This window comes from Panthera tigris, chromosome A1, assembly GCF_018350195.1.
Source record: "Panthera tigris isolate Pti1 chromosome A1, P.tigris_Pti1_mat1.1, whole genome shotgun sequence".
Lineage (NCBI taxonomy): Eukaryota > Metazoa > Chordata > Mammalia > Carnivora > Felidae > Panthera > Panthera tigris.
The window spans coordinates 40,286,911-40,299,779 of record NC_056660.1 but is presented as its reverse complement, the minus strand read 5'-3'; positions in this window follow the sequence as shown (position 1 = coordinate 40,299,779).

The following is a 12,869-nucleotide window of genomic DNA, read 5'->3' as shown; positions in this document are numbered from 1 at the left end:
CAATCTCTTCTCATGTGGACAGTTGTTTCAATACCAGCTAGATAGCCCATCCTTTTACAGTGATCTGTAATACTGCTTTTTGTGTGTCCCAGTGTCTATTTGTCTTTATTGTGTCCAGTACCACTCTGACTTTATTACTTTAGATCATATAAATCTTGGTAGCTATCAATGCAACTTTGTCCAATTGTTTTCTTCTTCATGAGGCACGTGGCTATACTTTTTTTTTTTTGCCTCCATTAACATTTTGAATCAACATCACAAGTTATCTCAAAAAATGATTAGAAAAAAACCCAGTATTATTCACCAACAAGAATGGAACCATGTAGAAGTGAAGCCTGTTAGCTTTGGAATCATGTAAGATATATGAAGTCATACCCCTTTTTTTACCATGTTCAATATGTGTGTCTCTGGACATGTTACTTAGCCTCTTTAGGCTTAATTCTTCTTCTGTAAAATGGGCACATTCATAGTTGTTAGAATTGAATGAGCTAATAAATGTGAAGTGATTAGCAGAATGCCCGAAAGATAGTGTTACTAAATTTTAACTATTATTAATAGTATTAATGATCTTAGATGCAATGGTAGTAGTTGTGTTAGTACTAACAAAAGTGATGGTTTTAAAAAATCTAGTGGAGTATCCCTGAAAATAGTAGCTGAATGAATAAAATAATAAATTAATTAGATGCAGGTAGCAATAAATCATACCACTGCTACATTTCAGCTATCATGAAGTACTTTTGCCAAGAAAAATGAACACATGGCATCCTTTTTGATAGTGTCTTCCTCCTGTGGTGTGGTAGGTGATGACCTTGGTCCACAGAATCACAAGTAGGAGTATGCAAATGGCACTGAGACTATCTGCTTGTGTGAGAGGGGTGGTTTGGCAAGGTCATCTTCTCCCTACTCAACAGTAAGCATATGCTTCCAGGTTTCTCTAATCCGTTATATTTCTTACTCTGTGCAGGCAGCTAAGACAACTAAAGAGTGGGAGCCTTCCCATGAGGAACAAGGACTATGGTGGAGAGCTGCCACTAAGGTAGCGAACTGACGTCATATCTTGTTTATCATTTTTGCACTACTTATTTGTTCTTTTACTAATGGCATAGAGGAAAAGTAGCTTAGCTGAATCCTTATTATCACTTTCAAATCTGACCTGGCCACTTCAAATGTTTATGCCACTTTTTGGTAGTTGACCAATAAGTACAGAAAATAAATTACCAGAAGAAAAATTCTTTAAAAATGCATGAGAAATATAAATCAGAATTCTTACCAGCATTTAGCTGGGCTGCTACACAATTGGAATTGACTAAATACTCTGTCCAGTTTCTTCACAAAGAACGGTAGCAAAATTATTACATACCTGGGTCTTTGAAATCTCTTTTTGAACCAATACAATTCTAATCATTATTTGTATTTAAAATGTCAAAAACCTTGGAAAGGATGATGCTTTTATTTATTATCTCTCACATAAAGCCTTATGTAAATAAAAGTGTGTGATTGATAGAAAGTGTGGAGTTGGAGAGGGTAATTTGAGAATATGGAAGTTTTAGAAAATGCAGACAATGTTAGGATTGAAAGAATGAAGCAATAGTAGCATCAAGCTAGAAATATGTCAAATAGTTTATTATTTTGCATAGAACTTTTTGTGTATCTTTTACCATACGAAACACATGACTTAACCAGTGATGAAATCTGCACATGCCAAGGGGAGGACTGGACCTGAGAGAATTTAGTTCTTTTTTTTTTTTTTTAAACATTTATTTATTTTTGAGAGAGAGAGAGGGAGAGAGAGACAGACAGACAGACAGACAGAACATGACTGAGGGAGGGGCAGAGAGAGAGTGGGAGACACAGAATCTGAAGCAGCCTCCAGGCCCCGGCTGTCAGCACAGAGACTGATGCGGGGCTCGAAGTCACTGACCATGAGATCGACCTGAGCTGAATTGGGATACCTAGCCGACGGAGCCACCCAGGCGCCCCAATGGACCTGAGAGAATTTATAAAACAGTAGTTCATAAATAGTTTCATCTCATGATTCCTTGTGAGACATAGTATTCTTTCACAATGAAGAACCAGTTCTTCTCTTTCATTGATTGGGAGAAAAATCTAAATGTTGGCATTCGTTTCTTTAACATCTGCTCATATAAGAATTATTTAGTGAAAGCAAAAGTGAGCTGAGGGTAAAGCCTTCAACTTCCAACTTTTTCTCTGTGTTCTGACTCCAATTGTTGAGCTCTCCCTTTGATTGTACATTGCACTCATTCCAATGATTGTAAAGTTTGGGTTGAAGGTATGCTTGGATGAACATAGGCTTTTTTCCTTTAGTATAGTCCCAGCCTTCAATACCACCCAGAAGCTTCTACATAGGCTAAATTCTGCAGCTCAGCAACTAAGTGGTACAAGCCACAGGGAGTGCATAATACCAATTTTCCACAGCCTGCACTGCCTACCCATTTGCTTAAAATTGCAATTCAAAGATGTTGACTTTACTCTATAAAGCTCTAAATAGTTTGGGCTCTGGCTCCCTCAGAAATCCCTTCTCTCCCTCTGCTATATAATGACAATTGAAGCCAGGCAGTATACTCCTGATGAGAGTTCCCAAATTTAAGGCATATGGAGCTTTATTTAAAATGGGAAGAGCACTTCACACGGTCATCGCTTTCTTAGGTATCCCTATGTTACAAAAGCTTAACACAGTCTCATTATGTTGACCTCTCGGGCATTTCTTTCTTATGACATTTAATTACGATAGTTACATGTAACAATGTCATGAATTGTTTCTAATATTTCTGGAATATTTCTGGAAACTCCTACTTATTTAATATTTTCATTTTTGTTGTAATTTTGTATTTTTATTTTCTATGTTGTGATTGTTACAAGTGTGATAAAGTGTACAATTTAAATATATTATTTAAATTAATTATCTTTAAATTTTTCTAAAATCAGCATAATGGGAAGATTTAGCACAAGTAAAGAATATTTTAAGACCTTTTGGGGGGAAAGTAATTGGAGTGGTGTTTTAGAAAAATGTTATGACTGAAATGGAAAGAGAATCATCGAAACATATCACTGAGGGCTGAAAACATTGTGAAATCTTTTGATATACACCGAGACTGCACATACATATATTTTTTGTCCTGTGAACAATTTATTTTAATTAGAATATAATTGCTTGAAAGAAACTAATTTATTGGTGACACAGTTTGCTTTTTCTTATACATATAAACTCCATTTCAATATATCCTTTTAATAATCCATATTAAATTTAATTGAAAATAGATTTTCAGACTCAAATTTAGCAACTAAAATATTCTAAGAGCAAAAAAACCAATAACTATATAACCATAAATTACTCTTAAATTGCATTGATTTTTTTTCTTTTTTTCTTTTATATTTATAATCCACTCTACATGCAATGAAGTTACCAAAATTCTTACTTTATATTTATTTTAAAATATGAAGTTTAAAACTAAAACAATATACTCATTTGGGATAGTAGATTTTAGCTTTAATTGAAAAGGGCTGATATTTAGATTCAAAAATCAAGTGTATGAAATGAATATTAAAATACATAATTTTTAGATGGCCCATAATATTTCATACCCCAAATGGTACAACAGGGAAAGTACTCCAGCTAGTTTTAAGGACATTTGAGGAAATACTGAAATTTCCTTATGTTTGAGAAATTCTAGGAATCTATGTAGCTATACTGAGGCTATGCATTTGCTGGTATATCATCTTAATATTTCCTTATACCTAAATGTTACACCCTCCCATGTTTGTTCTTGGAAATTCACTTAGTTCTGTCTTTTACCTATACATTTTTACCAACTATCTTGTCGCAAGCTCTACCATTTTTCTACAGAAACCAGTGATTCTTCCCCTACGCCCCACCCTCTTCAATCACTTCTGCCATTGGATTCCACTCTCAAGTTATTCTGATCACACGATTGTTGTCAGGCAATTTCCAAGTTCAACAATCTAGTAAGACTCCAATATCTTTGTATTTTCTATCACATAAGGCTTATATCTTCTGTTTCTCAGGATTCCCAAATCTCCTTAATTAAGGTGTGAGTAAGACTTCTAGAGTGTCTGGGGGAAATTCCATTTCTTGTCTTCTTCCAGCTTCTGATGGCTGTTGGCATTCCTTGGTTTGTGGTTATGCTACTCCATTTTCTGCTCCTATCTCATGGCCATCTCCTCTTCAGTCAATGTGCATCTGCCCACTCTTATGCCACTTATTATTGGATTTAGAGCTCACTTTAGTAATCCAGGATAAGCTCCTCCTCCCAAAACCTATAGGTTGATCACTTCTTTTACTCTATAAGCTAATGTTTACTCTCTTACCACATAAGGCAATATTCACAGTTTCTGGAAATTAGGATATGAATTAATCGTTTTTGGGTTCTCCACTCAGCTGATGACATCTGGTTATATGCAATACTATTTGCTCTTATCTCCACATAACTTAGTAGAGTGTATGATGTAGAGTAAGCACACACACACACACACACACACACATTTTTGAAAAAAAAATAAATGGTAGATTTCATAAAAGCTCTTTAGCTTATGAAATTCTTAAGCTTATGTTACCATACTGTACGTACATGTGAAAGCATATTTTTCTAAATATATTTCTAATAGTATAATATAAAATGGACATTTCAGTCTTTATAATTCTAGACAATATTAAAATTATTAGCATGAAAACTTTACTATTTAAACTGTGGATCTCCTGGCCATTATGATTTTAACACTGTGCTCTCATAATGCTAACTCTTATGCTTAATTTGATTGAAAAGATATGATCAACTCAAACCAAGCTTAGCCAAACAATTCACTTTTGAGTTTTAAAAATTACATATAAACAAAGAGAAAGACATTAGGATTTCATATAGCAAAATAGAAACTGTCCAAGCTTCTTTACTGTCTGTGAGAATGGGGATTAACATACTTACGTTTCCTAGTGGACAAAACAGTGAATCGTATAACCTTCTTTGAGGAATAAATGTATTGAGAACCTTCCACTGCAAGGCAATGAACTCTGCCTTAAGGATAAATTGATGATTATCAGGCAACCATTGATATGTAAGAATTTAGGATTTAAAGTAGTTACATTTAGATACTATTTCATAATTCATGAATTAGTAAAATGATTAAAATTTAACACAGAGGACAAAGTTTTCATGAAAGCACAGGTGTGAAAGACTCCTTTGTTATCTTGCTTAATCTATATGATTTAAATACTTACATTTAGACCCCTTGTACAGAAGTTCAGGTAAAAAACTCTTTTCATAAATAATAACCTCAATGTCAATGCTCAAAGAAGTTAACAGTATCTTCCAAATCATAGAACTGGTAAAGGACAGAGTTAGGACGAGAATCTGATTAGACTTGCTATCTGAGTCTCAGACTAGTACAAATTTCCAGGATAGAAAACTGTTATACAGAAAGATATTTAATTTTTTTCTTTCCTGTGATTTATACTAAGATCAAAACCTAGGAGAGACACACTCTGAATACATCTTCTAAAAGGTGTGTAGATCTCCACTATCATGTGATAGTTTCTATTTATTAATTTATTTGTATATACAACATTCTTTACATGTTAATGTTGTAGTTTAAGTTTTATAGGTTTCCAAAGCCAGTGGAACTACTGGAACTACTAAAGTTTTTTTTTTTTTTTTTTTGGTTCCTGCGACAAATGGTGGTACTCAGGTAACTCAGAATTTAGTAAATCACAGTTAACAAAAATAGCAACTTCTAAACGTAAAAGGGATATTAAACATTTTAGAAATTATGATTTTAAGGCAATAATTTTGTGAGTAGCTGGGAAAGTTTTAGGCACAATAAAAGCAAAATTTGCAAAATCTGTCAAATAAAATCATCTACTCAATGAACAGGCACATTATCTCTGAAAGAAAAAAGTTCACTTAGAAATTTTGTTTAGTACATTCAAACTTTGAATATTCTATTTAAAAAATCTTAGACCTTTCACATATTTAGGGAAACTCAATTTAATTTTATTCTTAACTAAAATTCTGATATAGGCATATAAAAGATATGAGTAAACAACTGATCTATTTTAAGTAATCATTTTATTACTTGTCAAATTCACCAGTATGTTCTACAAAATAAAATCCTATAACTGCTAATTGTTAAAGTAAACTTGGAAATACCAGAGGAATCTAACACCTAGCACATGTGTAATAAAAATTTAAGTACAAAAAACTATGGTATTGTATTTCTCTAGCTAACTAAAGACTGAACAAATTAAATGTGTAATTTCATATTTGCAAGCAGGACTGGCTGCATTAACTTGAAGATCAAATATGAAATGCAGGGTCCCTTGCTCAAAAATTATTAAGGATATCAAGTGACAGAAGATAGCATAAACCAAGCCTGGAACCCTTCTAGTAAGCCCAAAGCACTGATGATTTCACAGGTCACATGCTCATGACCATGAAGCTGGCTCTATTAATTGAGTGTTATGGTGTCATTTAGCAATTGTGCTACATATGGTATTCCAACATTGGTATCTGATCGTTAACCATCCTATGTCTCTCCTTTACTGGAGATTACTATTTCACCACTTAACAATGGCCCATTCTCATTACAATAGGATTTTTGTTGCAAAGATATTCCAGATCCTAGACATTTTTAGTAACTCATGTTCTGATGTTACTGTGGCTCCAAGTCTGTAATTGTTGAACATATTTTATTCTGGGAAAATATGACTTTCCTATCTCCTATTGCTGGTTCCTTTTTACCTTAAATCCTCTATCTGAACATTTATTGAATTCCTACCATGATCTAGGCTCAATGATCATGGTGAATAAAACAGACAAAAGTTCTTCCCTCAAGGATTGTATTTTGTGAGGAACACAAGCCGTAGGCAAATCTATGTAGTATGATTACACTAAGTAAGTGAGTGCCTTGCAAAACTTGAAGGAGATTAACAATATACAGGGATCATCAGAATATTTGTTAAAGAATATTAAGTAATTTCTAATATAAGAGATATGAAAGTCCTTTTCATTGTTAATGCATTTCTATCAGTGAGTAAGGAGGAAAAAGTCGATGCAGAAGAGAGAGGGTATCCATTCAAGGACAAATTTCTTAAGTAGGTGAGAGAAAATACCATGCAAAAAATGAAATGTTTGACCTTAGTAGCTAGTACAGAGTCATCATTTTAACTGGAAATAAAGCGGAAAATAAGGGCACAAGATCGAATACATGAATAGATTTTGTAGGGTGAAGATGAAATAACTCATTCTGTTCACTTTGCTTCTGTGAATTAAGAATTTAGGTCACCAGCCAGAAAAATCTTAATTTGTGTGTGTGTGTGTGTGTGTGTGTGTGTGTGTGTGTGTGTGTTGGAGCTTTTAGTACTCTGGTAGACACCTCACAAGTTCACGAAATAAGATACATAAGATGACAAAGGAAATCAGTTATACTCAAAAATTTTTGAGTGGTTTGAAATGTTAATAGGGACAGATTTTATATAATAATGAATTCATTTTTAAATTAATGTATGAAGTTATGGAGCTGAGCATTAGATTTTAAGACTTACTCTGAAATAGTGATAAAGATATACATAATTCAAGACATTTGCAACAACTGTAGTGTAACATTAAATAAATGCATTTTCTTTTTCTTTAGTTTTTTTTTTACATTTATTTATTTTGAGAGACAGAGAAAGAGCACAGGCAGGGGAGGGGCAGAGAGATTGGGAGACACAGAATCTGAAGCAGGTTCCAGGCTCTGACCTGTCAGCACAGAGCCTGATGAGGGGCTTGAACCCACAGACTGTGAAAACATGACCTGAGGTGAAGTTGGATACTTAACCCCCGAGCCACCTAGGCGCCCCTAAATATATGCATTTTCTATTGATGACAAGGTCCAGAGACTTTGTTAAAACAAACAGTGGTTTGTTGTGTATATTTAAAGCTAAAGGAAAAGTTTCAGTTAGTTATCAGTTAACATTTCCTATTCTATTTTCTCATTTAAGTTTATGAAAACCTAACTTTTCTTCACTGACTCCAGAAGGCTCTGTGAATGCCAGATTTAAAAACCTCTGCAGTTTGAGGAAGCAGAGGGGTATAGAAATCTTTAGGAAAACAAAAAAAAGTGGAAAAAATTCTATTTTAAAATTGAGAGATGAAATCCACTTGGCAATATATCAAGTGTGACCAGTTTGGGAATTATGGGAAATGTGTTAGATAAAGTTCAGTAACTTACTGAAGTATGTATTCTGCTCCAGACAGGTTTAGCTGTTTGTGTGAACACAGGATAGGTGAAGCACTGGGATTAAAAATAGTGCAATTTTACCATATAGTGTGGCAGAGGGTGTCATAAGAGAGATGAGAATTATTAATGATGCACCATGGAACCTAATCCAGGTGATGAAGAAATTGAGAACATGGAGATTATGGGCAAAGAAAAACTGGTAGTATCAATTGGTGGAACTCCCCATAGGATGAGGAATAATTGCAGTATAGTTTGTAGAATAAGTCACTTGAAAAGATGAAAGATGGAGAGAGACTAGGATGCGTAATTTGAGATTTCGGGGAAATATATATATATATGTATATATATACACACACATATATATATACACACACACATAATTACATATACATATACACATATATAGATATATACATATAATTATATACATATAAATATGTATATATTATACATATACATGTATATATTATATACACATATATACACATATACTTATATATACATATACATATATATATTTAAATTCACTAACATTTTCTGGATTCAGAGACAGATATTTGATATTATTCATCCTTTTTAAATGTCAACTTTATTAATTTTGTAAGTTAATCTCTTAACACTGATTTATATATTAAAACTTTCTCCAAATAGTTACAGTAATTACCCAGAGTTCATGAAATCTTATGGATTTAGATAATTACATTACCACAAATCTTTAATAATTGTTTCTAAAATATAAAATCACAACTCATATGTGTATATATCAGATATTTATGTGATCAAAGGACAAAGTATACAAAATTGCATAAATTTAAAAAATAAGTGCAGATAGAGTCAAATGGATGGAAAGTCTTACTACATGTATTTAAATATATTTCTTCATTAATCTTCTTAATTCTTTTCTTTACTTAAAAAAAATTTTATCTATTTATTTTGAAAGAGAGAGAGAGAGATAGCACATGCGTGCAAGTGGAAGAGGGGCAGACAGAGAGAGAGAGAGAATCCCAAGCAGGCTCCATGCTGTCAGCACCGAGCCTGATGCAGGGCTCCATCCACCGTGAGATCACCCTCAGCCAATATCAGAGTCAGAGGCTTAACAGACTGAGCCACCCAGTGCCTCTCTTTTCTTTACTTCTATACTTGTTAAGGCTACCTTTTAGATTTAAAGGATAATTTACCAGATGAAAGCTTTGCATTTTGATAAGATCTTATTTAAACCAAACCTAAAAGTAAAAGGGAGAAAGGAAGAAAGGTAGGGAGGGAGGAAGAAAATGGAGGGAGGAAGGAAATGAGAGAAAGAGAGAGAGAGAATGGACAGAAGGAAAAAGGGAGGGAGGAAGGAAGGACGGTAAGGAAAGAAAGAAGGAAGGAGGGAGGGGAGGGAGGAAAGAAGGAAATAGTCTCAAACTGACCGAGGTATCAGGATCTGAGTTTTTGTCAGTTGATTCTTGGTCTGTTCATAATATTTATTTTTGCTATTGAAGATCATTTAAAGCAGAGTTTAATTTCCTGTTATAATAAAGTTTTATTTGTTTTATCACCGGTGTTTTAAGTTTTTTACTTTCATATAGATTTTATTTTATTTTTTTTTTAGTCTTGGTAGATTTCCCAGAAAGGATGTTCTCTCCAAATTTTGTGAGACCAGAAGTACCTAACCTATTGTTCTGTCATTGTGATATATTGACTTAGTTATATTGTTACATTGTTATAATTGGAAACTTATGTATATCTTAGCAATACCTCTCTAAAATTAGTCCAGTCATCTAGAAATTTTATTTCAAGGGATAATGACGGCACTGGTAACTCTTCCCTTTGGGATTTATAACTATACATCATCTTGGAGCACACTGGTTACAGCTGCTATTCACTGATATCTTTGATTCCCTAATAATTGTTTTCCTTCCTCTTTCTTATTAGTACATAAATTAATAAATATACATATATACTCATTTATATTATCACATACATATATCTTCACACTCAATGTAACAACAAAATAATAAAATCTTCACAAATAGACATAAAAATTTTATTGAAATTAAAAATAAATTAAACACATAATAATGTTGTCTCCATAATTCTGTTACTTCAGGTGCATTTTGACCACTTCATAGTGACTTATTTTTGTAGGCATCACCATTAAATCATGGCCTTTCGTAGACTCAACATGTTAGAATTAAACATGGTATATTTCTCTTTCCCTTGAAAATAAAATTATCAAAAATTGAAGAGCATGATCTTATTCAATATGGATCTTTTTTGTTTCAGCCTTAACTCCTGACAATTTTGAAAATCTCCACTTTCCAGAAACGAAAGGTATTTTAAAACTGCCCAAAGACATATAATTAATTAACTATTCTCCAATTTTTCCTTTTTCTTTTTTCTTAAAAAGTGAATTACTTTAAGACATTATCAGTTTAATTGTTGTTCTAGATATTAGTCTCTTACTAATTATACTCATTATAATTATATTTTCCTATTATATCTTTAGTATTTTATTTTTCTATAATATTCTTCTTTGAACAGAATGTCTGAATTAATCAGGTTTTTGTTTGTTTGTTTGCTGACCACTTTGTTTGCATTATGACTTTGATGGATTGGATCAAAGATATTCTCCTAAACTTATTTTCATCAGTTTTATAATTTTATCTTTCATAACTCCACCATTAAACCTCTGGTTTTTCTCTGTAATTTTATAATGATTTTTGTGCTAGTCTCACTATCTTTTTTCCCTCACTGTTCCTGACATTGTTCTTAGTGAATTTTCCATTTATGTACATTAGGTTTCAATGGGTCAAATCTGGCCAATGGCCCATTGTAAACAGAGTTTTATTGCAACACAGCCACACTCATTTGCTTATGTATTGCCTACGAAGCTTTCATGCTATTATGACAGAGTTAAGTATTTACGACAAAGTTGTACAGTCCACACAGCTTTAAATATCTATTATCTGGTCCTTTACAGAAACAAGTTTGTCAAACCATTTCTAGAGGAATTCCTGCAAATCAGCAGGAGAAGACAAGAATTCTCATTTAAAAAAAAAATAATAAAGATAATATAGGAAACATCTATAGAAGAAAGAACCAAGAAAGTTAATAAGAATACTCAGAGACGCTGAAAACCATTACTAAGCAGAGAGTGGCACTTAAAAGAGCAGTAAGATACCACGTTTCACCTGTTTGATAGACATAAATCATAAAGCAATGTCAAGTGCTCCAGGAACACTGGGGTGTGAGATCTTTTATACCCCTGCTAGTGTGAGTGTAAGACAGCATAGCCACCTAGGGCGAATAGTTTTTAGCATATTAAATATATATAACTCCTATCACTTAGTGATGCCATTACTGAATATTATTAGGGGAAATGAGTCTCATATACATAGATCACAATGAAACACAAGTGAAGATATTTTTCACAGCATTACTTCTGATATCAAGTTGTTAGACTGGATAGGAAAATATATGGAGGATGAACATCATGGAGTTCTAGCCTTCAGTTATATATAATAAATCAGATCTAGACATAGACATGAAAATTTTATAACCATGATGATGCTGACTGAAAACAGAATTATGAGAGAGAATGATATCTATAATCTAATACATTCATACAAATTAAAATGACTGTATGCAATCAAATACATTCTACCAGAGAACACCCATTAGACATATTTGGGCTGTTATAGGAGTTAGTGGATAGCAAGAAAAGAAAGGGAGATGGAAAGAAGAGAAGGGAAGAAGAAAGATGGAAAAAAAAATAAGGTAATACCTATATTTTTGAGTCATGGAAGTTTTATTATTTTACTTACTTTTATTTATTTTAGTGTTTACTTTTAATTGAGGTCTAATTGACATATAATGTTATGTTAATTTCAGATGTGCAACATAGTGATTTAACATTTATATACATTGTGGAATGCTCACCATGGTATTTTAGTAGCCAACAATCAATTATGAAACAACTCCATACAACTGCACCTAATTTTTTTCCTAAACTCCATAGGTATCAAATTATGTTTCTTCAATAAAGAAGATACAATAAAATCACTATTGTTTTTGTCATGAACTTTGTGATGAATAAATACTTTTTTCAATATATTGGGTTTCACTTGAGTGCAATAGCATGAAATTCCCTGATCTCACACAGCATCTATCTATTGCCACTTCAATGCGGGGGGGGTGGAGGATAATCTGAGTATCTCCCATACTACAAAAATCTAACTCTTCACTCAGCAATGTATCTTAATAAAATTTAAAGTATTTTTCTAAAATATATAGATGTATATAAATTTAAATATTGTATACGGAAAAAAGGTTTTGAATAGAATTGTATTTATTGTTGTTTGCTTTCTTATTATTTGAATTTGTTGTGAATGTAATAGATGCCTTCAGCACTAAACAGGCCGTGGCTGTGGAAGGAGCCAAACACTGAAACCATGACCTCCTTGGGCCTTATCCAGATTTGCATTTTCTGTACTTAGAAGCACGTCACATTTTCTGAAGACATCATAAAACAAGGGATGTGAACTAAATATATTTTATTCTCTGAGAAGCTAAGATTTTCCACAACTCGGATTCAGTTTAGGATTCTGAAAGGCACTTTGAATGAAATGAAGCTC